This window comes from Pseudorasbora parva, chromosome 18, assembly GCF_024679245.1.
Source record: "Pseudorasbora parva isolate DD20220531a chromosome 18, ASM2467924v1, whole genome shotgun sequence".
Classification (NCBI taxonomy): Eukaryota; Metazoa; Chordata; class Actinopteri; order Cypriniformes; family Gobionidae; genus Pseudorasbora; species Pseudorasbora parva.
This window is the reverse complement of record NC_090189.1, coordinates 41,218,650-41,245,944: the sequence shown is the minus strand read 5'-3', so window position 1 is coordinate 41,245,944 and position 27,295 is coordinate 41,218,650. Positions and strand designations below refer to the sequence as shown.

General features: G+C 42.7%; 1 protein-coding gene and 1 long non-coding RNA gene across 2 annotated transcripts in view; one reads left to right on the top strand and one right to left on the bottom strand.

Annotated features, from left to right (window-relative positions):
* fstl4 (follistatin-like 4) overlaps positions 1–27,295 on the bottom strand; it is a 385,930-nt gene that overhangs the window by 325,191 nt on the left and 33,444 nt on the right. The gene's annotated exons all lie outside the window — the stretch shown is intronic.
* LOC137046921 (uncharacterized) lies at positions 19,173–21,871 on the top strand. Its single transcript, XR_010899114.1, has 3 exons — positions 19,173–19,272; positions 20,770–20,905; positions 21,749–21,871. It is a non-coding gene; the product is annotated as an uncharacterized lncRNA (long non-coding RNA).

The window sequence follows — 27,295 nt, the reverse complement described above, 5'->3', positions numbered from 1 at the left end:
CACACCACCACACCTGTCCCCAACTTTAGCCTTAAACTGACCCACACCACCACACCTGTCCCTTACTTTACCCTTAAACTTACCCACACCACCACACCTGTCCCTAACTCTACCCTTAGACTGACCCACATTACCACACCTGTCCCTAACATTACCCTTAAACTGACCCACACCTGTCTCTAACTTTACCCTTAAACTTACCCACACCACCACACCTGTCCCTAACTTTACCCTTATACTGACCCACACCACCACACCTGAACCTAACTTTACCCTTAAAATGACCCACACCACCACACCTGTCCCTAACTTTACCCTTAAACTGACCCACACCACCACACCTGTCCCTAACTTTACCCTTAAACTGACCCACACCACCATACCTGTCCCTAACTCTACCCTTAAACTGACCCACACCACCACACCTGTCCCTAACATTACCCTTAAACTGACCCACACCTGTCTCTAACTTTACCCTTAAACTTGCCCACACCACCACACCTGTCCCTAACTTTACCCTTAAACTGACCCACACCACCACACCTGAACCTAACTTTACCCTTAAAATGACCCAAACCACCACACCTGTCCCTAACTTTACCCTTAAACTGACCCACACCACCACACCTGTCCCTAACTTTACCCTTAAACTGACCCACACCACCATACCTGTCCCTAACTCTACCCTTAAACTGACCCACACCACCACACCTGTCCCTAACTCTACCCTTAAACTGACCACACCACCACGCCTGTCCCTAACTTTACCCTTAAACTGACCCACACCACCACACCTGTCCAAACTTTACCCTTAAACTGACCCACACCACCACACCTGTCCCTAACTCTACCCTTAAACTGACCCACACCCCCACACTTGACCCTAACTCTACCCTTAAACTGACCACACCACCACACCTGTCCCTAACTTTACCCTTAAACTGACCCACACCACCACACCTGTCCCCAACTTTAGCCTTAAACTGACCCACACCACCACACCTGTCCCTTACTTTACCCTTAAACTGACCCACACCACCACACCTGTCCCTAACTTTACCCTTAAACTGACCCACACCTGTTTCTAACTTTACCCTTAAACTGACCCACACCACCACACCTGACGCTAACTCTACCCTTAAACTGACCCACACCACCACACCTGTCCCTAACTTTACCCTTAAACTGACCCACACCTGTTTCTAACTTTACCCTTAAACTTACCCACACCACCACACCTGTCCCTAACTTTACCCTTAAACTGACCCACACCACCACACCTGAACCTAACTTTACCCTTAAACTTACCCACACAACCACACCTGTCCCTAACTTTACCCTTAAACTGACCCACACCACCACACCTGTCCCTAACTCTACCCTTAAACTGACCCACACCACCACACCTGACCCTAACTCTACCCTTAAACTGACCACACCACCACGCCTGTCCCTAACTTTACCCTTAAACTGACCCACACCACCACACCTGTCCCTAACTCTACCCTTAAACTGACCACACCACCACACCTGTCCCTAACTCTACCCATAAACTGACCCACACCAACACACCTGACCCTAACTCTACCCTTAAACTGACCACACCACCACGCCTGTCCCTAACTTTACCCTTAAACTGACCCACACCACCACACCTGTCCCTAACTCTACCCTTAAACTGACCACACCACCACACCTGTCCCTAACTCTACCCTTAGACTGACCCACATTACCACACCTGTCCCTAACATTACCCTTAAACTGACCCACACCTGTCTCTAACTTTACCCTTAAACTTACCCACACCACCACACCTGTCCCTAACTTTACCCTTATACTGACCCACACCACCACACCTGAACCTAACTTTACCCTTAAAATGACCCACACCACCACACCTGTCCCTAACTTTACCCTTAAACTGACCCACACCACCACACCTGTCCCTAACTTTACCCTTAAACTGACCCACACCACCATACCTGTCCCTAACTCTACCCTTAAACTGACCCACACCACCACACCTGTCCCTAACATTACCCTTAAACTGACCCACACCTGTCTCTAACTTTACCCTTAAACTTGCCCACACCACCACACCTGTCCCTAACTTTACCCTTAAACTGACCCACACCACCACACCTGAACCTAACTTTACCCATAAAATGACCCAAACCACCACACCTGTCCCTAACTTTACCCTTAAACTGACCCACACCACCACACCTGTCCCTAACTTTACCCTTAAACTGACCCACACCACCATACCTGTCCCTAACTCTACCCTTAAACTGACCCACACCACCACACCTGTCCCTAACTCTACCCTTAAACTGACCACACCACCACGCCTGTCCCTAACTTTACCCTTAAACTGACCCACACCACCACACCTGTCCAAACTTTACCCTTAAACTGACCCACACCACCACACCTGTCCCTAACTCTACCCTTAAACTGACCCACACCCCCACACTTGACCCTAACTCTACCCTTAAACTGACCACACCACCACACCTGTCCCTAACTTTACCCTTAAACTGACCCACACCACCACACCTGTCCCCAACTTTAGCCTTAAACTGACCCACACCACCACACCTGTCCCTTACTTTACCCTTAAACTGACCCACACCACCACACCTGTCCCTAACTTTACCCTTAAACTGACCCACACCTGTTTCTAACTTTACCCTTAAACTGACCCACACCACCACACCTGACGCTAACTCTACCCTTAAACTGACCCACACCACCACACCTGTCCCTAACTTTACCCTTAAACTGACCCACACCTGTTTCTAACTTTACCCTTAAACTTACCCACACCACCACACCTGTCCCTAACTTTACCCTTAAACTGACCCACACCACCACACCTGAACCTAACTTTACCCTTAAACTTACCCACACAACCACACCTGTCCCTAACTTTACCCTTAAACTGACCCACACCACCACACCTGTCCCTAACTCTACCCTTAAACTGACCCACACCACCACACCTGACCCTAACTCTACCCTTAAACTGACCACACCACCACGCCTGTCCCTAACTTTACCCTTAAACTGACCCACACCACCACACCTGTCCCTAACTCTACCCTTAAACTGACCACACCACCACACCTGTCCCTAACTCTACCCATAAACTGACCCACACCAACACACCTGACCCTAACTCTACCCTTAAACTGACCACACCACCACGCCTGTCCCTAACTTTACCCTTAAACTGACCCACACCACCACACCTGTCCCTAACTCTACCCTTAAACTGACCACACCACCACACCTGACCCTAACTCTACCCTTAAACTGATCCACACCACCACACCTGTCCCTAACTCTACCCTTAAACTGACCACACCACCACACCTGTCCCTAACTCTACCCTTAAACTGATCCACACCACCACACCTGACCCTAACTCTACCCTTAGACTGACCACACCACAACACCTGTCCCTAACTCTACCCTTAAACTGACCCACACCACCACACCTGTCCCTAACTTTACCCTTAAACTGACCAACACCACCACACCTGACCCTAACTCTACCCTTAAACTGACCAGACCACCACACCTGTCCCCAACTTTACCCTTAAACTGACCCACACCACCACACCTGTCCCTTATTTTACCCTTAAACTTACCCACACCACCACACCTGACCCTAACTCTACCCTTAAACTGACCCACACAACCACACCTGTCCCTAACTTTACCCTTAAACTGACCCACAACACCACACCTGTCCCTAACTTTACCCTTAAACTGACCCATATCACCACACCTGTCCCTAACTTTACCCTTAAACTGACCCATACCACCACACCTGTCCCTAACTTTACTCTTAAACTTACCCATACCACAACACCTTTCACTAAATGTACTCTTAAACTTACTCATACCACCACACCTGACAATAACTCTAACCTTAAACTGACCCACACCACCACACCTGTCCTTAACTTTACCCTTAAACTGACCCACACCACCACACCTGATGCTAACTCTACCCTCTAACTGACCCACACCACCACACCTGTCCCTAACTTTACCCTTAAACTGACCCACACAACCACACCTGTCCCTAACTTTACCCTTAAACTGACCCACACCACCATACCTGTCCCTAACTCTACCCTTAAACTGACCACACCACCACACCTGTCCCTAACTCTACCCTTAAACTGACCCACACCAACACACCTGTCTCTAACTCTACCCTTAAACTGACCACACCACCACACCTGTCCCTAACTCTACCCTTAAACTGATCCACACCACCACACCTGACCCTAACTCTACCCTTAAACTGACCACACCACCACACCTGTCCCTAACTCTACCCTTAAACTGACCCACACCACCACACCTGTCCCTTACTTTACCCTTAAACTTACCCACACCACCACACCTGACCCTAACTCTACCCTTAAACTGACCCACACCACCACACCTGTCCCTAACTTTACCCTTAAACTAACCCTCACCACCACACCTGTCCCTAACTTTACTCTTAAACTTACCCACACCACCACACCTGTCCCTAACTTTACCCTTAAACTTACCCACACCACCACACCTGTCCCTAACTTTCCCCTTAAACTGACCCTCACCACCACACCTGACCCTAACTCTACCCTTAAACTGACCCACACCACCACACCTGTCCCTAACTTTACCCTTAAACTGACCCTCACCACCACACCTGACCCTAACTCTACCCTTAAACTGACCCACACAACCACACCTGTCCCTAACTTTACCCTTAAACTGACCTACACCACCATACCTGTCCCTAACTCTACCCTTAAACTGACCCACACCACCACACCTGACCCTAACTCTACCCTTAAACTGACCACACCACCACACCTGTCCCTAACTTTACCCTTAAACTGACCCACACCACATCACCTGACCCTAACTCTACCCTTAAACTGACCACACCACCACACCTGTCCCTAACTCTACACTTAAACTGACCACACCACCACACCTGTCCCTAACTTTACCCTTAAACTGACCCACACCACCACACCTGTCCCTAACTCTACCCTTAAACTGACCACACCACCACACCTGTCCCTAACTCTACCCTTAAACTGACCCACACCACCACACCTTTCCCTAACTTTACCCTTAAACTGACCCACACAACCACACCTGTCCCTAACTCTACCCTTAAACTGACCACACCACCACACCTGTCCCTAACTCTACCCTTAAACTGATCCACACCACCACACCTGACCCTAACTCTACCCTTAAACTGACCACACCACCACACCTGTCCCTAACTCTACCCTTAAACTGACCCACACCACCAAACCTGTCCCTTACTTTACCCTTAAACTTACCCACACCACCACACCTGACCCTAACTCTACCCTTAAACTGACCCACACCACCACACCTGTTCCTAACTTTACCCTTAAAATAACCCACACCACCACACCTGTCCCTAACTTTACTCTTAAACTTACCCACACCACCACACCTGTCCCTAACTTTACCCTTAAACTTACCCACACCACCACACCTGTCCCTAACTTTCCCCTTAAATTGACCCTCACCACCACACCTGACCCTAACTCTACCCTTAAACTGACCCACACCACCACACCTGTCCCTAACTTTACCCTTAAACTGACCCTCACCACCACACCTGTCCCTAACTTTACTCTTAAACTGACCCACACCACCACACCTGTCCCTAACTTTACTCTTAAACTTACCCACACCACCACACCTGTCCCTAACTTTACCCTTAAACTTACCCACACCACCACACCTGTCCCTAACTTTACCCTTAAACTTAGCCACACCACCACACCTGTCCCTAACTTTCCCCTTAAACTGACCCACACCACCACACCTGTCCCTAACTTTACCCTTAAACTTACCCACACCACCACACCTGTCCCTAACTTTACCTTTAAACTTACCCATACCACCACACCTGTCCCTAACTTTACTCTTAAACTTATCCATACCACCACACTAACCTTACCAGTTTCCCACCTCAATATCAGCAAAAGTGTGCAATGTACTTACTTAGTAAACTAAGTATAGTTAACGTAATATAAAGTGGGAAAAAAGGTATTCTTAAATCCAATCTTGGTTTTGATCTTGATCAAACCATTACTTTTTGTTGTTAATAAGATTGAGATTTTTTCCTGTCATGTGTGCACTTGTGGGTTTTGTTATTTTGGGCATGTGCTCGTGTCATTGTCTTGATCGCTCAGCCCTTGTTATCTTGTTATTGGTTTCATTTGCCCCACCTATGTTCCCCTATTCCCTTCTTGATTTGTCCCCTTTATAAGCTCCTTGTGTTTCAGATCATTGTTTTGTATTGTCTACGTCTCCTGGTTTCCTGTGATTCTGTTTCCCTCGCGTTGGTATGTTTTGAGTTTGTTCATTTCTAGCTTATGTTTCCCCCCTCGTGGGTTTTGTTTTCTGTTAATGTTTGTTTTATTAATAAAGTCTTCTTTTCCCTGCACAAGTCCTCACAAAATTTTCTCTTGTTTATGACGAGACAGAACGGACATTTTTTATAATGGCCTAAATGAGCCTGTTAGCCTGTTAATATTTTATGATTTTGGCAGTTTGTGGGATTTATGTACAATCGTGGTAGTGGAGGAGAGTTATGGAAGGGTGGTCTTCCTCCTCTGGATCGTCCTCCACTTATACTCACAGGCTGCTAGGTCCCCAGTCCTCTGATTACCCCTTTGGGGAGAGGGAGGAGGAAGAGAAGGAGGGCTCCTTCCGTGATGGTTCTGGTGGGCTCTATTCTGGTGGATCTATTTCCGGTAGTCCATGTTCTGGTGGTCCCTGTTCTGGTTGATCTAGTTCTGGTGGTCCCTGCTCCGGTGGTCCCAGAAATGGGGGAGAAAGGCACCCTCCGTCTCTGCTCCAGTGGTCCCTTCTCCAGTGGTCCGTATTCTAGTGGACTCAGTTCCAGTGGATTATATTCCGGTGTATCATGTTCCGATGATCCCAGTTCCTGTGGTCCATATTTCGGTGGACTCAGTTCCAGTAGATTATGTTCCGGAGGTCTGTGATCCGGTAGATCCTGTTCCAGTGGTCCCTGCTCCGGTGGTCCCTGCTCCAGGGGTGCCTGCTCTGGTAGTCGCGAGTCCGGACATGGCCTGGAGGGCTGTGATGGGATGTTTAGTGGTGGCAGTCCTGCATGCTTGGGAGGAGCACAGTGCATTCTGCAAAGCTCCAGACGTGGTTCTGATGATCCCAGTTCCGGTGGATCGTGTTATGGTAGCTCTAGCTCTGCTGGTCCCTGCTTCAGTGGTACCGAGTCCGAACACGGCCTGGAGAGCTGTGATGGGATGTTTCATGGTGGCAGTCCTGCATGCTTGGGAGGAGTACAGAGCTTTCTCCAAAGCTCCAGAGGTGGTTCTGTTGATCCCCATTTCGGTGGACTCTATGCCGGTGGTCCCAGTTCCGGTGGACGCTGTGCCTGAGGACAGTGGCACAGTGTTTTTGTTTCCACTGTTTCTCCCTTGTTTGTCCACCCCCACCCCCCAGCCCTTTTCCAGCCCTGCGATATTCTCCCAGTATCAGCACTGGGATTGGTTGTAGTCTATCACTCAGCTTGCGGCGACTGTTATGGCAGTCCAGCGACTCCACCATAAGTTTTACAAATACCACTGTTGTTGTCTCATGAAGTGTAATTTGAAGTGTTTTTCTTTTTTTTTTTTGATGAAAATGTAGTTATTTGGATCTCAAATATCTGACTCATATAAAATCATATTTTCATATAAAAGCCTATTTTACAATTTGTTCAGACGCTTTTTCAGATGTGAACTCCAGGCCCTCAGCAGCCGTTCAGCGATCATATACATGCAGAGAACAGCTTCATCTTCAGGAATTTGCTGCTGGCTCTTTTAGTGGTTGAACATGAGATATTAATTTGTGGTATATTAAATGGGCAATCTTTGGTCTTATTAATGAATTATTTGCTGCAGAAAATGAAGTTCATAACTTTATATTTGGCTAGATTTATCTTGAATCCTGTACTAGAGCGCTGCTTTTATACGTTAGACCAAATTGTTTGCTTGTTTTATTTCCTATTATATTTTCTAATGGCTGTAATAAATACTACATAATATAATAGATATAATATGAATTTAAGAATTAATGCTATATCAGATGCAGGTAATGCACTTTAGTCGATCTGGCTCTCTCTCATAATACTCTACTTTCACTCGCAAAAAACCTTTTAACTGGGTCATATCTTTTGCTGATGTAGTTTAACTGGCAAGTGTGTATCCAGATCAGGGGGATCCAATACAATTTTGCTTTGAAAAAAACAGCATAAAAGTTACATTGGATTACCTGATCCTGGATAGCACAGGATCAGGTCCAGAATTCTCCTGATCCAGAAATTCTCCTGATCCAGAATTTATTTTTTTTGAACAACTGGCCCCTAATGTCTACATCTATAATTTATTACTTCAATAGTTAAACGAATCAAGAACAAAATACTAAATATGTGTGTGTATATTACATGATACATATAGTCAAATAGAGTGTAAAGGTCCTCACACACCAAGGATGATAACTATAATGAAAAGTATATTGTTTAACAGAGTCCACATCTCAACTATTCCTATAACAACACAAGGGATCAATATAGTTGGAATCTGTTTTAGAAAGATTTTTCCCCCAAGCTGATGAATAATAAACACATTGACCAATCAGAATTCATCCTGCTTTAAAGAGCTTGAGCATTTAAAGTGGCAGATGGCACAACTATTGATATTGTGCATTAGTTTGGATGCTAATATAGTTATGAATGGGACTTCATCACATCTCAAAGACTTTCAATCGGCATAAGAAAATGATTAATTGTGCTAAACTTTCACAATTTGAGCCTGATGCTCTGCAAAAAAATAAAATAAAAAAATAAATCCTCTTCTTATTAAGTATTTTTGTTCTTGTTTCCAGTTCAAATATCAAAAAATTCTTTAATAAAGATGATTTCCTTAATTAAATAATAATTTTTCTGGGGACAAAAACCTACATGAAGTAAGTTTTTGCTTAGAACAAGCTAATATTATCTGCGAATGGAGTGAGAAAAATAATCGTATTTCTGTTTGGGACATAGATTTTCACACCCCATTGGCAGATAATTTAGCATTTTTAAGCAAACAACAACAACAACAACAACAAAAAAACACTTAATTTTAATTTAATTGATTTAGATTTTATTCTCATGAAAACAAGAAAAAAAATTCTTATGTTTCTTATCTAGTAAATGCATCTTAATTTAAGATTTTTTTTAGATATCTAGACTAGAAACAAGACAAAATTACTAAATAAGAAGAGCATTTTTTGCAGTGTGAATGTAGACATTGCCATCCTAGAATGGCCATGGGATCTGTCTTCCAACATGGATACACACTGTATCAGTTTAAAATAATGGCTGCCAAAAATGCTAGAAATGCCTGCTTGGGAGCAGCAAATGAGCTTAATCGCAAGCGCTATTTACAGTAAAATAAATGATCGCTCAGGTCACATGCCAATGACCACCTCTTAAACCCCCTGATGTATGCAAAATATGTATTACATGCTCTTTTTTTTAGTGCCATCTCATCGCCAATATTCAGCTTGTGGAAAACGCTGCACATCACAGATCTCCAGATGACTGTCAGATTGATGTCGGATGTCTTAACTCTCACACGGCACTGCTCTCTTGCGTGTGCCTGACAAGTTGAACCAAAGCATCTCCTTTGCAAGATCTTAAAGAAATTTCCAAAAGAACAAGGGAGTAGTGTGCGTATCATCCAAAGGACTTTCGCAGATCAAGGCTCTTCTGTTAGTCAACAGCTGTTCAAAGTGCACAAGTTAAATCCTTTGATATGCTCTTTGAATCAAACAAAAGTTACAAGAGAAAGCCTTGCTGATGAGAAACACCTGCCTGCGCTGACAGTCCCGTCCTCAGAATCACTTGACAAGGCTTTTTTCTTAACTTTCAGCCTCTGCAACATTTGCCTCAAAACTTTCCTGAGGAAGTTTCTCGCCTGTTTCCTACTCTTCTGAAAGGCGGTTATGACAACACTGCAACACTGATTGCTGCAAACCTAACGTCTCTAGATATAAAACAGACCGTGCAACCTGAATGATATAGGAAACTCAGCAGTAGAAAATATATGAGGTCTAATGTGTGCAGTAAGTTGAAGCGGATAAACGGTGATGTGATGGTTGCCCTCACCGAGTTTCAAAATGCTACAATTTGTGATGGCCATTCCCGAGCCTCTCTGAGCTGAAGGCTTTACACTTGACAGCTCATGGGATAAATGGTTCAAAACACACAAAACCATGTATCTTTGCTCTAAAATTGTAAGCATGTTGCCAGGAGCACATAGCTGCACTGGGGGTAACACTTTAGAATACTGTTCCATAAGGGTATATGTACATTTTTGAACAGGGTCATTTTTATAAATGCTGATTTTTTTTAATTTTTTGTCTTATGGATTATATGTAAACATCTTTTATGTAAAATATCGTATTCAGGACAGTACTAAATAAAATAAAAAAACATGCATTTTGTATGATATCTCTTATTTTGTTAAAAAATAAAGAAAAATAAAGAAAAATAATATTCACATTTTCACAGTTTCTGCAAGGGGTTCACAGACTTTCATGCAGCACTGTAAAAGCTATTTTTTTTATTGTAATTTAATTGTAATTGATATGCATTTAACTGTCCAAAATCATTCCACTTCCATTTGGATTAAGATTGATTAAGATGTTTCTATGAAGGCTTTTCAGTCCAATTATAAAGCGACTATTAGGTTGCATGTAAATGCAGCCTTTAATTTTCCTCCATTTCATTATTTATGCAATTATTATATTGTTTGGTACAGAATTCTGTCATTGTTCTTCATGCTCTCACAAGGCTTTCAATGTAAGGAGGCCAGATCAGAAGATTGAGAGAGCTCTGAAGACACAGTGTCATTGTCTGATAAGTAATTGTCATATTTGCCAGGGGAGGACGGGAACAGCAGGTTGGTACTTTTCCATTATGCATAGGACATGAATGTGGATGTAAAATGGGTGACTTTTATATCAGAGCTAACTACTCCTTCATAAGATGTAGATCAGATCTGATGTAGAGATGTTTTATTGCTTAGTAAAACAATATCCTTCAATTCAGAAAATTAATAATGTTTTATTTTTTTTACAAGATACAGAGGAGTCAAATGATCTGTTTAAAATAAGTTATAAAGCCATAATAACAACAAATATGGGAAAAATCTTTGGCTCAAACCTCTCTCTATATTGGCTGACATTGCAACTGTTGTGGATTTTGTTTGATTTTCAAAATTAGGTGTGGGCACGTTGAATATGGTACATGTAACCGCACCTTTGAAATACTCATGGTTTCTTTAAACTTCAGCTTGGATGAACATTGCAAATTGCAAATGAAACATATCAACTCACAGATGCATGAAACTGATCTGTACAAATGCGTTACAATTTGCTTCCTTACAATCCAAGATTGCTACATATCCATCTATTTCCTTGACTATATGACTACACAAAAGCAATTATCTCTCTCTCTCTGTGTGTGTGTTTGTGTGTGTGTGTGTGTGCGCGCGCGTGTGTTAGCACTCTCCTCCCTCAGTAGCATAGAGAATTACGCAGAAAGGATCTCTTTCGTCATTGCCATGAAAGGCTGTAGTCTGCAGGATGGGTTATCAAAGCGCAGCGGCAGTGTTGGATAGCTTTAGGACAAAGTCTCCGAGCATAAGCCCCATCTTCTGATTTGATGCACAGTCGCAGTCACTGCTTGATGCCTCTCGTTCTTTTTGTTTCTCTTTCTTTTGCCTTTCTGATTTGATGGCTTTTGGACCCCATATGACAATGAGATGAAAGCAAGGACCTGATGAAACACAATGCAGCTCCTGCGGCTCAGTCTTATGGATGATATGTCACTCTTATGCTGGGTCTGACCTGCACATATAAACAGCCCTAAAGCACGCTCACCTTTTGTTTCCATTGCTTTGTTTGCTTATATCTTGCCTTTTTATGCCCCAACATCTGTCACATTACCGATTTCCTTTACTTTCTCCTTTTTCCTCTCAGTTTCCTGCCATATCTCCCTGTAGCTGCCATTAACCTAGAAAAGGCTAGCAGCTTCCCAAAATAATCAGATTTCATTACGAAGCTCCCTAATGCCACGTAAAGCATCTTTAAAGGAACATCCATATTTAACATGGGTTATCGTGTTTATGTGATGGAAGGTTTGAAGATTCATGAAATGAGCAACAAAAGACAAAAGTAATTAAAGTTGTGTAAGTGGAGCCAAAAAAAAAAAAAAGGTTTTGGACACTTAATTGAAAAGAAAGATGGCAAAATTAAGCCTTTCATGCAAAAAAGAAAAAAGAAAAATTAAACAAGAGCTAGTTAAACTGCACAGTGTACAGTAAACTGCAGCGTTCCCTTTTGCTCCAATAGAAAAAGGAAAAACCCACTGAGTTTCCAAACTAAGACAAATAAGAGAAAAAATAGATGGAGATCAGAAGGTGTCAAATGTAATGCCTTCTCGGCAGCTGTATTTGAAACTGTGAAGGCTGTAAAGTTAAAGTGGTAGACTGAATTGTTACCTTAAGGAGCTATTTCTTCCTGATATTCTCATATAAAAAGGGCTATCACAACCCTAGTACATGGCTCTCTGGAATATTTGATTCTTACCGGTCACAACATCCATGGTGTGTTCCCCAGTATAACATACCACCCATCCGTATCTCTGAAGCCTGCAAGTGTTTATGTCTCTCATATTACAGCAGAGACTTGTTCTTGCTTGTTCCATTCAAACGCAGCTGCTGCCATCTCAGTGGCAACAGGGCCATTGAGGTGGCTTTAAATACATTTTCCATGAAGGGTTAAATGAACCCATTCACTCTGGGATGCCTGGTATAAAATCCATCCCTGGCTCAATATATGCACTATTCGTTATTGCTGAGCAGCTCCTCATTTACTGTGGGAGAAGCAAATGAGGGACCCTGCAATCCAGCAGTACTCACCACCCAGAGCCATGTCACAGCCCTCATGGCCACCACACCAGAGTCCTCAGCCCTCATGGCCGCCACACCAGAGTCCTCAGTCATCATGGCCACCCCACCAGAGTCCTCAGCCCTCATGGCCACCACACCAGAGTCCTCAGTCATCATGGCCGCCACACCAGAGTCCTCAGCCCTTATGGCCACCACACCAGAGTCCTCAGCCCTCATGGCCGCCACACCAGAGTTCTTAGCCCTCATGGCCACCACACCAGAGTCCTCAGCCCTCATGGCCACCCCACCAGAGTCCTCAGCCATCATGGCCACCCCACCAGAGTCCTCAGCCATCATGGCCACCCCACCAGAGTCCTCAGCCCTCATGGCCGCCACACCAGAGTCCTCAGCCCTCATGGCCACCACACCAGAGTCCTCAGCCATCATGGCCACCACACCAGAGTCCTCAGCCCTCATGGCCATCACACCATAGTCCTCAACCATCATGGCCGCCACACCAGAGTCCTCAGCCCTCATGGCCACCACACCAGAGTCCTCAGTCATCATGGCCACCCCACCAGAGTCCTCAGCCCTCATGGCCGCCACACCAGAGTTCTTAGCCCTCATGGCCACCACAGCAGAGTCCTCAGCCCTCATGGCCACCCCACCAAAGTCCTCAGCCATCATGGCCACCCCACCAGAGTCCTCAGCCCTCATGGCCGCCACACCAGAGTCCTCAGCTCTCATGGCCACCACACCAGAGTCCTCAGCCCTCATGGCCGCCACACCAGAGTCCTCAGCTCTCATGGCCACCACACCAGAGTCCTCAGCCCTCATGGCCGCCACACCAGAGTCCTCAGCCCTCATGGCCGCCACACCAGAGTCCTCAGCCCTCATGGCCACCACACCAGAGTCCTCAGCCATCATGGCCACCACACCAGAGTCCTCAGCCCTCATGGCCACCACACCATAGTCCTCAACCATCATGGCCGCCACACCAGAGTCCTCAGCCCTCATGGCCACCACACCAGAGTCCTCAGTCATCATGGCCACCCCACCAGAGTCCTCAGCCCTCATGGCCGCCACACCAGAGTACTTAGCCCTCATGGCCACCACACCAGAGTCCTCAGCCCTCATGGCCATCCCACCAAAGTCCTCAGCCATCATGGCCACCCCACCAGAGTCCTCAGCCCTCATGGCCGCCACACCAGAGTCCTCAGCTCTCATGGCCACCACACCAGAGTCCTCAGCCATCATGGCCACCACACCAGAGTCCTCAGCCCTCATGGCCACCACACCATAGTCCTCAACCATCATGGCCACCACACCAGGGTCCTCAGCCCTCATGGCCACCACACCATAGTCCTCAACCATCATGGCCGCCACACCAGAGTCCTCAGCCCTCATGGCCGCCACACCAGAGTCCTCAGTCATCATGGCCGCCACACCAGAGTCCTCAGCCATCATGGCCACCACACCAGAGTCCTCAGCCATCATGGCCACCACACCAGAGTCCTCAGCCCTCATGGCCACCACACCAGAGTCCTTAGCCCTCATGGCCGCCCCACCAGAGTCCTCAGCCATCATGGCTACTCCACCAGACTCCTCAGCCCTCATGGCCACCACACCAGAGTCCTCAGCCCTCATGGCTGTAGACCTAGACTTTTGTCTCTTTTCCCCCGTTGTTTAATTCACGGGACCAGACACCAGTTGTTTTGTCAAGAGATCTCTTTTATTTAATATGTTAGTCAGACATAGGAGAGAACGTTTCTGGAGTGATGTTATACGCAGCTTCTCTGTCGTACTCCAACGTCCATTCTCTGCCCTTCATACAAAGGGCTTGTGGTTTTGTGCACCCCAAAGAACATATGGTTTCCATTAAATGGAATGTATAGCGAATAGTTAAGTCAACATATGCACTGAAACTTACACACACACATCCTGTCCATAACTCCCCTGTGTACATGCACCCGGCCCCCACTCTCACACATGGAACCGAACACACATGTGCATACAGTGTCTAGCTCTCTCATGCCTTCTCTAACATACATATATTCAAGCATACAATGGTTATAAATGATTATAAAAAAATAATAATAATACAAAATGATAACTGATTATGAATACTAATACAAAGTAATATTGACTAGTAAAATTTGGTCTACATCTCCCCCATTCTGGAACTACGACCGTCCGTTCCACACATCACCCCAAGTTGCAACCTATTGAAGTGATAGTGAGGAAGAAGAATACAACAAAGAAACAAACACAAAAGATAGAAAAATAGAAACAGAAACGAACAAAAACAAAACAACAAATAACAAATTACAAAGAACAAAGAACCCCAACCCATGTTATGTCCCCGCATACTATGTGTCATTTACATCTATGTGTATGCATTTACTATGAAACCCCAATCTTCTAAGAAAGTAAAACCTAATGAATCTTCACCAGTGCCTGGACTCATTCGGGCCCTGAATTCCTCCAGTTCCTGGCCAAAACAACAAACTAACATAAAAGTTGATGTTAAAGATTTCCTATCCCTTGGGGTTGTGAATCAGTAAGCAGGTGTAATTGTTCATGAGGTTGTGTTCTGTAAATAGTATAGTGTAAAATCTCCTATTTCACTCTATAGCTCCCAGTCTCTGTGGTATGGTTAGAAATAACCAGTCTAGCAGATTTGTTACTTTTCCTCCTAGTAACACATTTTATGAGTTGTATCACTAACAGAAATACAAAAACTCCAACCATAATCAGAAGTATCCATTCTGACCATGATAAATTCCCTGGAATTTGTGATAATTTCTTCTCAGACAACAATTTAGCTACTCCATTTGCTACGATAACATTGTTGCATCGAGAATAACTTACAACCATCTCTAATCAATGTAAATGGAAATGATTCCTGAAATAGAAGCAGAAAAATAAATTAAACATCATTCCTTTGTTACCCAATCTTTAAAGGTAATGGATAAACATTTCTCAATTTCAGGCCATAAACCTTCACTATCATTTTGTTCATTCACTAAACAAGGTTTAACTTGTGACCAGTGATACCATCTATCTTTCCCTACACCCTTCCCTTTAAGGCAAACACTCGTATCTGTTGTTAAGAGTATCTCATATGGTCCCTCCCATCTAGGTTCTAAACCTTTCCTAGCAATGCGTTTGACCATAACAAAACTGCCTAATTCGGGAATGTGTGGAATGTCAGTAGTGGTGTGTTTTTCATCCCATTGCTTCTGAGCCTCTCGCACTTTCTTGTTATTGTCTTTGGTAGCTTTGTCCAGCATGGTGAGATAGCGTCGTAACTTCTCCTGGAACAAAGTTGAATCTCCTCCTGTTCCCGCGGGAGGCGGCGCATCAGGTGGTAGAACCATTGCTCTTCCAGTCATCAGTTCAAAAGGGGTCAGTCCTGTTACTCTGTTTGGAGTCGCTCTTAAGTTCCACAAGATGGCAGGCAATAACTTGTGCCAACCTTGGCCAGTCTGCAGAATGGCTTTGGTAAGTGACGTTTTTAACGATCTGTTCATTCGTTCTACAAATCCCGAACTTTCTGGCCTGTACGGTATGTGGAACTTCTGTTTGATCCGCATCAGTTTCATTGCTTCCTTCATCAGTTTTCCAGTGAAGTGAGTTCCATTGTCCGAATCAATTTCATATGGAAGACCCCATTGAGGAAAAACTTCTTCCACCATTACTCGTGCTGTTGCTTCAGCAGTGCAAGTTTTCGTAGGGAATGCTTCCACCCACCTAGTAAATCTGTCTATGATTACTAGAATGTATTGGTACCCTCCACTGGGAGACAAAGGTCCTGTGAAATCGATTTGGATATTTGTCCATGGGCCTGTGGGTCTGGGTGCATGTGACATTCGCACCTTTACAGGTTTTCCCACATTTGCTTTCATGCAGATCAAGCATCTCCTGCAATAATCATCAATGTCTCTCATCATTCGTGGCCACCACCATGTCTCGCTGATTTGAGCTTTCATTGCTTTTGCTCCAGCATGCACTTTTCCATGATACAGCTGCATTAGTTCTCTTCTTGTTCCGACAGGCATCACCACTTGTCCCGTTGGAATCCTCCAGATACCCTGATCATCTTCTTTTGCTCCTGATTTTATCCATTGTTCTTTCTCTTCATCTGTCTCTGTTTGATATGACAAAAGATGGAGCTCAGGATTGTCTTTCCTGTTTTCCTTAACCAAGGTAACAGGAGTAAGGGAAAGTAGCGCTGCTTCTCTGGCTGCTGCATCGGCTGCAGAATTTCCTTGGCTTTCCTTGGACTTGTCAGATTGATGTGATTTCACTTTGACCAGGGCTGCTTCTCTTGGTAAGTGGCATGCTGCAATCAAGCGACGAATTATGGAGGCATGTTGTATTTCGCTCCCACTGCTAGTGATTAGCCCAGCCAACACGTGTATGTGGGGCCCACATGGGTTAAACATGGGTTACAGGGGTACAGAGTGGGCATGGGCTCAAAATGGGCATCTTATCTGGGGCCCACTTGGGTGAACTAAGTAGGTCCCACATGGGCAAACCCAGCTGGGCTCCACATGTGGGACCTAGTTGGTTCACCAATGGGAAATGAGTACATGGGTTGAAAATGGGCTACACAGCTAATTCATTTTTACCAAAAAGACAAGTGCAAACACAGTCAATTCCAAAGGTTGATTACATGGGTAGATAGCACACAAATATGCAACCTTGAAATAATTATTTTATTTTCACACTTTAACACAATGTGACTTCAATCTAATAAAAATCTAAAAATTCCAACACAATTGCAATTTTACCTAATTTTCAACCATGAATGAATGTCACGATGGCCTATTACCGAAAGTCTCCTCCAAAGGCTGAATGTTCTCTCTAAATGTGCACTCGTGGCCGGGAACCACAGAAAATTTTTTCTATATATTATTTTGTAAACATAAGTCTATACATTTTCTTTTTTTTTTTTTTTTTGAAATGCAAGTTATTTGTAGATTAATGTAACAAGTCATTGTTGTCCATTGTAATTTGTAGGCCTAAGTTAAATTCTATAGTTAAAGTTCTATAGCCTACATTAGTTATTTTTGTAAAGCAAGCTATTTGTAAACTAACCAGAGTAATACTATACATTGTTTATTTTTGATATGTAACTTGAAATGTGTTGCTGTGTTTTATTTTTGTGAAAAAAAATAAAAGAGAAGTGGTTGTTCTGTACATTGTTTATTTGTTAATGCAATTTCTAATTTGTACATTAAACTAATTATTCTATACATATATTTTCTGGTCAAATTAAAATGTGTAAATTAAAATACTTTGGTCTATACATTACATAAAGTAGGTAAAAAGTACAACTATTTATACAGTATAATTTAGGTTTAACATCAGAAAGAACACAAATTTAAATTAACAGATAAAACAGAAGACAACATTTGTATGTAGGCTACACTTTCATTGAGCTGAGTGGGAGACCATGCTGGTCCAGGATGGGCTGCACAATAGAGACCCTGGCTCAGCCAGAGGGACATCATCCGAGTTGTGTCCACTGTCTTCATGTTTGCTGGACTGAATCAGTCGATGCCATGTCATAAAAAGTACAACGCATTTGAATAATCAAAAAAAAAAAAAAAAAAAAAAAAGAAGTAGGCTGGGCTACTTCAATAAAGTCTTGGACGTAAATATATAAATGTGAAAATGTATTGTAACGGTTACATTTAACATAAGAAATAATATGTTAACTAAACCATAGGTTAGGCTTTAAACCTGGTCATTGTCTGGTCTCCTGATGTCGCAGGCTTTGAAGCATGTTAAAATCCGCTCAAAATTCACAAAAAGCTAATAAAAAAATCTATTAAAAAAAAACACTATTTTGCCTCCATTTCTCCTTTTAAAATCCCTTCACAAACCTGCTGTCAGTTTTCACACACCTGCTATAGGTCATTTAATCTTGGTTCAGTGTTGCCAAGTCTGAAATTTGGCTACTTTTACACTATTATTGCTGTGGAATGTTTGTTGCCTGTAGTCCACAGGTTTGAGTTGGCTTTACCCTAGCAATATTTCTATCTCCCATCCGCCGCGTTTTGGCGCATTTTGGCCGTGATTCCGCAACTTTTTATTTGCAATTGGAGGGGTTTTGTTGTGTGGACTTGGCAACCCTGTATCTCGTCCGGTTTGGCTTTCGAAGCGCGCACATTGTCACAGCCTCTGTCACTTTGCTGAAAGACAGGATTTCTTGCTGACTGCCAGTGGATTCAAGGTAAGAACAAACAATTTCTAAACTGAAATGTTAATTAAAGTACATTGTTTTCAAAGCATAAGGTTAATCATAGATTTTTTTAAGTTAAAATTTTAGTTAGACTTTGCTAAATCGTGGCATTTTCCGGCGCCATGACCAAACGATAAGCATAACTGTACCCTATTATAGAAATAATCTTATTTTCTTATAATTAGTAGTATACAAACTGTGAATTATTACAAATATTTTGGAGACTTCAGCATTGAAATTGTAGGCTACCACTGTTTTCCGATATAAATCCCTCAATGGTAGTAATTTCTTAGTTTGTGTAAAGTGTGCACATCAAACTCCCAGAATGAAAGCAGGACTTATTTATATTTCCAATGTAATTATGAGACAAGCGTTCCTGCCTATGTGCTTCTTTTCCTTTTTTATTTAGTGTTAATTTAAATAACAAATGCACAAAAGATTACCAATATAGAAGCGTTATTTATTTTTTTTGCCGTGAGAGGCGCCTTTTTAAAATGGTTTTCTGATAGCAGTGAGCGTTTTGCGGGCTGTTTATGCGTTTATAAAGAAGCGCTATGAGCGCATGAACCAAAAAAAAAAAACACCTCTAAGCAGCAAAGCGTCCGACGTCATCTCGTTTTTTAACACTCAAGAAAACTGTTCCAAATAATTTACATTGGCTTCTGAAGGATTTGGTAATACTTGAGTCATAGTAATAGTTCGGATCTTCACTTAATAATTAATTAGGCTATATGCATCATTCTAATTATTAATCTGAATGTAGTACTTCTCAAAGAGGTATGGAATTTTTTGTCATTGATTAGCTAATAATTAATTGAACTGAAAACAGTAGAAAAAAAAAGGAGATAAGTTATTGGTTATGTAAGAAATTAGGGATATTTCCCCCAAATATAAATCTCAAATTTCTCCTGAGTACCACCAGCCCTGCACAGTTTGTATGTCTCCCTCATCTATCACACCTGATTCAAATCCTGAGCTCATTAGCAGAAACTGCAAAACCTGAAATGGGTGTGTCAGCCCCCTCCACCTTCAACTCCTTTAACGGGTGTTACTCCAGACCGCACCAGGACAGTTCTGCAAGGTGCCAGTTCTTCATTTAGAGATAAGACACAATGCTTTTATCCAAAATAATGAAATCCAATTTCTCAACTGTTTACATTTACTTTAGACATAACCGACTGTGTTTACAAGAAAACTTGATGGGTATAACTATTTATGATGAAATGATGACACAAATTTAGTTTTTAGGCAAACCATCCCTTTAAATATTGCCCTGTGGCCTTGTTTCTGTGTTTGATTGGTATATAATAAACCTTTGGAGCAAAAATGTTGCTCTTGTCACTTTTGTAAAAATCCACAGAAACCATTTGTGTATAGCAGATATTATATCTGATACCATTATTTTATTTCCTGAAAAATGTCAAAGTGCAGATAACTCCTTTTTGTTGGAATTGAATCTCACTTTAATGCTCTTTAAATATTTTACAGGAAGCTTGAAAAAAAATGTGCTTACAAACTCTATTACCAGAAGAGACGCAGAAAAGGCAGTGTCAAAGTGGCTAATCGGTGCCAGGGACAGGGGAGGACACCGCACTGTGAGGGCACGTGGTGGACAGCAAGACGGGTACATAATTTAAGACTTGCTTGGTTTTAAATGGTAATAAAAACTATAAAAAGATAAGAATGATAGTGCATATCAATACAAATTCAAAATTGTTTTACCATTTGAGAGCTGTTACATACAGTGCAGATGAGGGACGTTGATTTTACTGATCTTTTTTTTTTTCAATCATATATCACTCATAAATGATTAAATACAAAAAGAATAGTAGCTATTAAGATTGATGTGATTTGGAATGCCTGATAAAAAAATATGATCAGAAAATAAACGTGCCTGAAAATCTGCACGCAGTGTAGAGCGACCGTAGCTTGTTACAGTGACTTGTCCTGGAATCTGTCAGCTCTGCATACCCACTTCAGGTCTTGCATAATCTCAGGTCTTCTATAATAAGCTGATAAGATGAATCAGATGTATTAGATGAGGAAGACATACAAAGGCTGCATTTGACAACTTATGCAGCTGACTCGTTGCCTCTCCGACCTATCAGCCAACGACTTAACAGGCAGCGCTTAGATAGTAAGGTACCTCACAAAACTGATTTCGGACAGACTTATGAGGCAGCACAATGGTTTAATGATCTACAACAAAACAGAAAGAGCATTGGTAACAGCATGTATTTTCTACAATACTAATTTCTCATCAAAATTACTTCAAAAGTGGTAAAAGTTGGTCAAAATGTACTTTTTTGCACAGCCAGTATGTTCAGTGCTGAGGGTATTTCAGGACAGATTTACAAACTTCTGATCTAGACCAACTTCATGTGGGGTACCAAAAGGCTTTAAGTGTGAAAAGGGGAATAAAAAAAGTGGAACAATGGTTGATTTAATTTATTTTGTCTTTTCAAAGGGTCGTTGGGAGGCCGACGACAGAGGAGTGAGGAGCTGCAGTTTTCTTTTTCCATTTTGTTTGTGAAATACATTATTTTTGAGTGTTCAGATATGCAATTTATGTCAAATTAAGTTTGTCAGGAGCTTCATTTTAATGTATACATTTTTTATTGTTGATATTTTTGTGTTATAAAGTTATAATAGTCATATTTGAATTGTTCCTAATAAACCTTGATTAATAACGTAAATCATAAACTGGTTTCAGTTCATTGAATACCTTTAACATTTGAATGTAGTTAGTGGATTACATGTAATGTTTGTATTACGGGGTTTACTGTAAAATAAGGTAACCCAAACAGAAAATGTGCAAGCCCATATATATACCCGTTGTGGCCCATAAGAGCCCAACATTACACCTATCTGGGTCCCGTCATCAGCCCATATGGGCAGACCCATGTAGGCCCCAAATGGGTGCTACCTGAGTTACCCATATGGGCCTAGTATGAGCCCATCAAGAGACCCATCTTCAACCCATCTGGGCAAACCCATGTAAGCCCCAAATGGGTTCTACCTGGGTTAACCATGTGGGCCCGGTATGAGCCCATCAAGATACCCACCATCAACCCTTCTGGGCAAACCCATGTGGGGCCTCCATGGAAACTGAGGACAAAATTAGCTGGGTCCCAGTTGGGTAGCCCAGGTGGGCCCCAGATATCAGCCCATGAGCAACCCCTTTGGGCCCCACATGGGTGTGTTGGCTGGGAGTCCACGTCTTTTCCATAGGGCAAGGTAGTCATGAACCACGCCAAAAGCATAACGACTATCTGTATAGATGTTAACTCGATCTCCTTCCGATAGTTCAAGAGCTTCCGTAAGTGCTATGAGTTCAGCTGCTTGTGCTGAAAACTGTCCAGAAATAGCTCCTTTCTTTACAACAGTTCCATCAGCTTCCACAACCGCCCATCCAGTATGTCGCTTTCCATTGACGTAGTAACTGGATCCATCGACCCATAACTCCTTGTCTGGACTTTCAAGAGGAATTGGATTAACTGGACCATGGCTTTCTTCTTCCACTTGTTTTTCACATTCATGTGGTATTCCCTCATGTGGTTCCAGCATCATTGTTGCAGGGTTAAGGGATGTGTCTCTGATTATTTCCACTCTCAAATCCTTGTTCAACAAAGTTGCTTCCCATTTTGCTCTCCTCGTATCAGTGATAGTCTTGATGTTTGTGTTGTTCAACAATGTAACTATACTGTGCTGAGTATGCAATATGATAGTTTGTGCTCCTATCAGATTTTCCACAGCATCCACTGCCCATGTGGCACCATCGAGGGCTTGTATACATCGTGGTTGACCTATCATGGTGACAGGAATTTTTGTGGAGAAGTATCCAACTGGTTTGTACCGATCACCTGGTTTTTGACACAGTACTGCTGAGTAGGTTTCATCTCCTACCTTGGTCCACAAATGAAATGGCAACCTGCCATCAGGAAGTCCCAAAGCTGGGGCTGAAATCAGTTTCTCTTTCATAGAAGTAAATGCTTCCTCAGCTTCTATTGTCCCGAGTATCTGTTCCACTCCAGGCTTTCCTCCTTTGTACAGGTCAATGAGAGGGCTTGTGATGCTGGCAAAATCAGGTATATACTGCCGACAATAGTTAAAAAGTCCCATCACTTTCCGCATTCCTGTAACTGTTTGAGGTTTTGGAAGTTGCCGTAATGCTTCTACTCGCTCTGTTGTCATCCTCCTTCCCTCGACAGATATTTCTTGGCCTAAATAGATAACCTTGGATTTGGCCAGCTGTGCTTTGTCAGGGTTGACTTTAAATCCTCCTCTCCTTAGAGCTTGTAGTACAATGTTCAGAGCTGATACATGACTGTTTTCATCTGGGCTTGCAATCAACAAGTCATCAACATATTGAAGGCAGACACTTCCTGAGCTCTCAATTTCAGCTTTTTGCTCCGTTAAGAACTGGTCCAGAGCTCTATGAAATACAACTGGAGATAAATTAAGACCTTGTGGGAGTCTTTTCCAAACATACTGTTTTGCACCCACAGTGAAGGCCAATTTCTCTTGAGATCTTTCATCAATAGGTATAGACCAGAAAGCTGACAGCACATCTAGTACTGTAAAAATCCTTGCATTTCCTGGAATATCATTCAGAATGGTAGCAGGATTAGCCACAATAGGGTGTGGTTTTGGTGTTACACTGTTAAGTCTTGTATAGTCAATGGTTAATCTCCATGAATTATCAGATTTCTTGACAGGCCAGACAGGGCTGTTGGTGGTAGATGAAGTTTGTCTGACGATCCCTTCAGCTTCCAAGTCTGCCACAATCTCTTCCACGGCTTGTCTTGCTTCAGGTCGAATGGGATATTGTTTATGAGGGGCATGTATTGGTCCCTCAATAACAATGGGATCAATGTTGGCTTTTCCACAATCCAATTTGTGTTTAGCCCAAACATCTGGATATAAGCTACACAGAAGACCCCACACACCTTCTTTTCCCCAGTCTCTGATGATGGGTTTTGCTGCACCAACAGAACTTATACTACATGTGCGATCTTCATGTGGTATTATTCCAGCTGTTGTAGCAATTTGGCGACTGTCAGTGAATATGATCATGTTCAACAATGGTAGAATGTCCATGCCAATAAGGCTTCCTTGTGAATTAGGTCCCACCCATAAAGATGTCCATAATACTTCATCTTCATGTATTTGCAAAGGAACTGGTATACTTTTGCGAAACGTTGTTATTTCTCCTCCAACTCCTTCAACTTCCATAGTTTCATGTGTTGTTGGCAAGTTCAGATCAGTTATAGAAATAGATGCTCCCGTGTCTAAAAGACAATCACATGGGTGGCCCCCTATTAGTGCAGGAATGAAAAGTCGATTGTCACTTTTCTTGTTCATACAGGAGGCCGCTGATTCCTATTGCGGACGCATAATTCCCTCAATAAGATGGCGAACTTGCTCTTCAGTCCACATCTTTCCTTGAGGTGTTTCATCCTTGTTTTTCAGATTGGCTTGTCTAAATGACGGACCTTTTCCTTCGGCTCCTCCTCCTTTAGCCCAACAGTCTCTTCTGAAGTGTCCAGGCTTTCGACAATTACTACAAACTGTGAACTTTGAAGACTGAAGTGATGCCACTCCTCTTCGATTTGACTTGTTTCCTTCATCCTTGTTTGATCTCATAGCCATCTCTAGACGACCAGCCCATTGCATAATTTGGTCAAATGTTTCTCCTGGATTGACTCCAAGTGACAAAGCTTGTTGGTATTTTGTGCTAAAGCCATCCACGAGCGTGTCAGTAAACTGTACATCATCTCTGTCTGGATCTTTCTTAGCACAGAGTGCCCATCTTTCATAAGCATTCCATTTGCGCAAGGCATATTCATCTGGAGATTCATCATCTTTTTGTTTAATCAATGTCACCGATGTGAAAGGAATTTTACCACTGCCCAAGATCTCTTGGATTTCTTTTCGGAACACATCTAAGGCTTGCCAAAGACCCAGGGGTCGTCCCTCGCCATCCACCCATAAGTCTATCCATTGGGCTGTTGTTATCGACGCTGGCAAGCGTTCCCATCTGTCTCTTGGGATTTTAGCTTTCACAATGGTGTGTATGTCTCTTAGTGTCATTTGATGTGCCTCAATCAAGGAATCTAATTCTCTCCAAAACTCGGTGTTTGGATCTTGTCTCTTCAATGGAGGCAAGGCGGTGAGAATGGCTTGACGTTCTCCTGGTGTGAATGGTCTCTCTTCTGTCATCATTTCTGATTGTAATTCTTCCTTTTTAACAGCAAGTGGAGAAAATTCAGGACCAACTTTATCAATTGTGATCATGTCGTCATCTCTTGTCTCTTCACCCCAATCCGATCCATAGTTGTGTACTGGCGTACATCGCAGCATGTCTCTGTTTGGCTGAGTTGATTTGGATCTGGTAATTATTGGAGCTGCTTGTGCAGATGCTATATACATTTTGTCAACTGGGACTCTATTTGAGCTTGAAGCTTGTGGCTGTATCAGAGGGTTGGAATAACTTGTACATTGTTCAGGCAAAGTCGGATAAATTGGCTTGTAAGGAGGCGGCACTACGGTTGTTACCGATTTTGCTGATGTTTCTGAATATTTCCTTTCAGCTTCAGCTATTATCTCTTTCCAATCTGGATCAAATGAATCATCACTGGTGATGTGTTCTTTTTCTGAACATGTGATAGACATGATTTTGCTCAGCTTGTTATATGCTTCAACTTGAGGCTTCATTGCTTCAGCAAGTGGAACTGGACAACCATCAATGCTGCAACAAACTCCACCTTGTTTCACAATCCAATTAGCTGCCATTATTGGAAAAACTTTTAACTTGATAGAGTCTTTTTGTTTTTCGAACCAGCTTAACTGCTCATCCATAGATGCGTTAATATCAAGTCCTTTCTTCAAAAACTTTGTTTGCTTCTTGTTCTTCTTTTCCAGATACCATGCAGAAATCATTCTGCTGTTACAGCCTTCTGCCATTTTCAAATTATTGGTCACTGTCTGTGCTTAAAACAGCAGGCTATGTCTGTGTGTGTGTGTGTGTGTGTGGATTTCCAAAGGAAGGCTACTTCACTTCTCTCTCTCTCTCTCTCTAAGCTGTGTGTGTGTGTGTGTGTGTGTATGTGAGAGCTGATTTCCAAGGGAGGGGGCTACTTGGTTCTCTCTCCCTTTTCTTCCTTTCCCTAAGCTATGTGTGTGTGTCTATAGGATGAATTCTGAAGGGAGGGGCTGCCCTGCTCTCTCCCTATCCCTCCTAATAACTCAAGAAAAAAAGAAAAGAGGGTAAAATTTAAATAAAAGTTTCTCTTATAATTTCAATTGTTTTTCTTTCTTTTTTTAGTTTAACTCAGGACAATTTCTTCCTGTTGATTTAGTTTCTTTATTCAGTTGAACTCAGATCTATTTATCCTCCTCAAATATTGAACAGCTTCATTGTCAAGATCAGAATGCCCGCAATTTTAGCTACTCCAGCGTATTTAAACGTTTTAGGATTCTTATTTACAGGACTTACTTAAAGTCCAGATCCGCCACTTTAAATCGCTTAAATCAAACCCAGCTTAACACCTTCCCCGCCTGTCTGTAACAGCACGGATCTTCAGTGTGTGAAATATTTTAGACTCTACAGCCAGCGCAAAATCGCCACATTCCACCACCTCACAGTCATGTCAAGCTAATTGCTAAATCGCCTTATGGCTTATTCTCCCGAAAATTTGACTAAATGGTCTTCTTTACCAAAGATCCACTTTTACCCCAGCTTCATTCAAATATTTTTTTGGAGGTCCACTGATCTGAGCAACTTAAATAATTCCAATCAAATTAAATATTATTTTGTTTCAAATTTTTTACTATGTCTGACACATATCCATTGGCAACACAACTGGTATTTATAATAACACAGTTCTTTTAGCAGTCTCAGTCAATGTCTCTAATCATCAGGCAGACTCATCTTAGAAAGAAAAAAAAGTCTTACCTGATAGACTGAGACAAACGGCTGAAGATGCAATCCTGTTACCGTGACGCCAAAATG